Source organism: Canis aureus, chromosome 23 (genome assembly GCF_053574225.1).
Source record: "Canis aureus isolate CA01 chromosome 23, VMU_Caureus_v.1.0, whole genome shotgun sequence".
NCBI classification, from domain to species: Eukaryota; Metazoa; Chordata; class Mammalia; order Carnivora; family Canidae; genus Canis; species Canis aureus.
Genome location: NC_135633.1, coordinates 23,909,867 through 23,914,192, shown reverse-complemented (window position 1 = coordinate 23,914,192; position 4,326 = coordinate 23,909,867). Strand labels below are relative to the sequence as shown.

Sequence of the window (4,326 nt, the reverse complement as noted above, 5' to 3'; positions counted from 1 at the left end):
CTCAGGATCATGAGTTCAAGTCTTACTTTGGGCTCCATGCTGGGTGTGGAGCCTACCAAAAAAAAATAATTAAATTAAAATTTTAATGGGTATTCATTTATGTCTTTACGAGAGCTATAATTTTATCTTTTTTTAAAATTAGTCTTTTTTCTTTTTAAAGATTTTATTTATCTATTCATGAGACACACACAGAGAGAGGCAGAGACACAGGCAGAGGGAGAAGCAGGCTCCCTGCAGGGAGCCCGATGTGGGACTCAATCCTGGAACTCCGGGATCACACCCTGAGCCTAAGGCAGGTGCTCAATCCCTGAGCCACCCAGGCATCAATGAAAATTAGTCTTTTTTAAAAAAATTGTTTTTATTTATTCACAGGAGACACAGAGAAATGAGAGCATAAGCATATTTCATAAAGTGGAAATTATGAGTTAAAGAGGGCTATTTTAAATGAAGAGGCAATCCTCTGTCACTTCTGATCACTATGCATATAAATGTATCCTGTTAATTCTGAAATGAATGTATAGAGTATTAGTTTAAGTATAATGTTAATGGCAAGCATATGTTGTGCTCATAAGGCTGGTTAAAGCAAGCTGGGTGAAAATGGAAACTTAGAATAGATGTATGTTTACATATGAGCCCTAATCCTAAATCCTAAACGAACATATTTGCAAGGCTGATTCTTTAATCTTAATAAACGTGTTGAAAGATGATATTGTAAAGCAATTAATATACGGTCTGATTCCTTAATGATTTGTTCTTCTTGTTCTGTGTCATTTGCTGATTGGGTTTTCAATGTGATTAAACATTCCTGTTAGCTGTGTTTCTGACACAGCTTCCTTAAAACTATACTTTTTATCTGTTGGCTTTTCACACAGTATATAATGGGGTTCATCAATGGAGGTACCAACAGGAAAACATCAGCCATGAGGATCTTGATGACTGGGGAACTGTGTTTGGCAAACCAGTAGATAACAGCTAGAGAGAATATGGGCACATAGAATATGAGCACAGCACAGATGTGAGAAACACAGGTGTCGAGGACTTTGAGCCTTTGCTCCTGTGTTGCTATGCTCAATCCTACTTTCAGTATCATAATGTAGGACACGAAAATAAATGTTAAGTCTAGGATGCCTGTGACAGCCACAAATAAGCCATAGATGACATTTACTTGTTGTCAGAGCAGGCCAGCTTTATGATACCCTGATGGAGGCAATAGGAATGGGAAAGGAGGTTCTTCTTAGAGTTTCTTAGATGTTTTACAGTGAAAGGGAAAGGGAGAATCAACAAAGCATTTTTGAAAGAAAAAGCAATGCTGGTGACTGGCACTGGTCAGAGGTGTATCTCAGAGGGTGGCAGATGGCAATAAAGCAATTGAAGGGCATGATGAGACGAATTGATTACTCCATAGCTGAGAGTCTGTGAATACTTGGGCAAAGCAAGCATCAGAAGAAATTCTTGGAGCATTGAACAAGATTATCCTTAGCATGGTAGCGAGAGAAGAGATGGACAGTCCTAGGTCAGAGAGAGCCAACATAGAAAGAAAGTAATTCATGGATGCATGCAGAGATGACTGATTTTATGAAAAACAGAATGGTACAGTTCCCGAGGATGGCAACGAGGTACATGAAGCAAATGATGATGGAGACCCAAATGTTGGCATGATCCAGCCCTGGGATCCGAAACAAGAAGAAGGTAGAGATTTTAATTTCAGGGGTGTTGAAGGTGGACGTGCCAGGTAAATGAGAGAATCAAGATGAAAGAGGCTGGGGAGAGGCTTCTGGCAGTGCTGCAAATATACTAGTTCAGACACTTGACTCTACCTATTGCAATCATTGAGGTCTTGTTAGTCTAAGTGATATTCATGTAATTCTTAGATATAAACCTTAATGGAGAAATATAGGAAGAGTAGTCATCAATATCCAACTGAAAACAAAAACTGAGAGAAAAGGAAAACAAATTTATATCAAAATTGAATCTTACTAACAGATATTAGGTTATAACAGGTATAAGTTCTATACAAGGACTGATTGATAAATTAAGATAATTTTATAGCTGCTTCTTTTCCCATTTGAGAATTTGATACTTTCACTTTTAAATATAAACATTATAACTTAAATACTGTTAAAATTTTAATTACTTTACGTAAAATTCAGAGACTAATATATCTTTACACAATGTCTTCTAATGTAGACATGGATTTTTTTTTTCCTTTCTTCAAGTCTTCTCTTATGTCTCTCAGACATATTTGGTCATTTTCTCCAGAAAGATTTTACATCTTTTGTAAAAAAAAAAAAAAAATTAGAATCCTTATGCAATTGTTGCAATAATTTATAGGATCATTTATTCTCTCTTATTTTTCTATTTTTTGTGATGATTACTGGTCATGTAGAATACTGCAGATTTTTGTTGTGGAAGCCTGTGATAAGCCTGTCTTTGCTGGTCATTCTATTTTTTTTTATCTTCCCTTCCTACCTTATATGTCTGAGTGCCTCCTCATCTTCTTTTGCCCCCTAACTGTGTATACACTTCTGTAAAGAAATCCCTCAGCAAACACTCCTCAATTGACTTCCTCATGTGCTTCTGTTTCTTGCTGGCACATGATCTTTCATTTCTTTTATTTAGGAATTTCATCTCTTCTAGTCTTTTTTCTTCACTTGAGAGACAGAGAAAGAGAGAGAACGAGTATGTGGGGAGGAGTCAGGGAGAAGTAGATGCAGCACTGAGCATGAAGCCCAAGGAAGGGCTCAATCCCAGGACTTGAGCTGAAGGCAGATGCTTAACCAACTGTACCACTCATGTGCCCTTCCTCCTCTAGTCTTTAGGCTGTTCTTTTTGTCACTGATGTTCTGCAGTGCAACATGCAGTACACAGGTGGAGATTTACAATTAACTTATTTTGCTAGTAATTTAGTATTTTCAACCTAAAAAGTCATGTATTTTTTCAATTTTGAATTCCTTCTGCCATTATAACTTTCAACATTGATATATTGCTTATATATAAGCAATGTTGATCTTATATATGATCTTATATCTTTGTTGATATATAAACAATATATATCATTGCATATTGAAACTTCTCAATCTAACTTCCTAGTTAGATTGCTTCATATCTTCAAACTCTTTATTTGTTTTTGTTGCATTTTGATGCATTCTTTAATACTACTTTCTTACTTACTAATTCTATTTTCTTCGGTGTCTTTAGATCTGGACTATGTAGGCCATTTCTTAGTACCTTCATTCTTATCCTTATATACATCTTCAACTAGTTTGTCACAATAATTCTGTTGCCATGATGAAGAATTTTTAAAAGCTCATGTTTCCTTTTTTCTTAACTATTTATTTTCTACAATTCATGTCTCCTACAATTTCAAACTCAGGTCACTATAATCCACCCCCAGTTTTTTCCAGGCTGCTGTTACTTCTTGAACTTTCATTGCCTTCAGAATGGAGTTACTGGACTGAACCCCACATCCAACTTCTTATATTTATTTCCTTCTGCCCAAACTACTTCCATCTCTGGGTTGTCTGTAAACATTTTAGTGACATTTATTCCCCTTAAAAAGAGGTGTTTAGGAGACAATTAGAAAGAAATGCTTAGGAAGTTTTGAATTATATAATAAATTATATATATATATATATATATATATATATATATATATATATATTTTTTTTTTTTTTTTTTTAAAGGAAAAATCCTGGCAAGTGTTTGGATATTGTTCACTTTAGAGTTTGGCAAGCTCTCATACAAGTTGACAGTAAGGCAATGAATAGAATGCAGTTTGGGTGACTAATACTATTGTGATATCCATCTGCCTAAATATTCATCCAATTGTGTTGACACAACTGGAGGGCTACTGAAATGTTGCTACTAGTGGAGGGCTATGCCTTAGACTTAGCGTCTTCAAGTTCCCCAAACTTGCTTCTAACACTAATCTGATGCAATGAAATGCCAGGACACCTGCACCCGATGTTTATAGCAGCAGTGTCCACAATAGCTAAACTATGGAAGGAACCTCGGTGTCCATCGAAAGATGAATGGATAAAGAACATGTGGTCTATGTATACAATGGAATATTACTCCATTAGAAACAACAAATACCCACCATTTGCTTCGACATGGATGGAACTGGAGAGTATTACGCTGAGTGAAGTAAGTCAATCAGAGTAGGACAATCGTTATATGGTTTCACTCATACAGGGAATATAAAAATAGTGAAAGGGATTATAGGGGAAAGGAGAGAAAATGAGTGGGAAAAATCAGAGAGGGTGACAAAACATGAGAGACTCCTAACTCTGGGAAATGAACAAGGGGTAGTGGAAGGAGAGGTGG

General features: G+C 36.0%; 1 pseudogene; it reads right to left on the bottom strand.

The window, feature by feature from the left end:
• Positions 1–808: 808 nt before the first annotated feature.
• LOC144295166 (olfactory receptor 51A4-like) lies at positions 809–1,679 on the bottom strand (annotated as a pseudogene).
• Between the last annotated feature and the right edge of the window lie 2,647 nt (positions 1,680–4,326).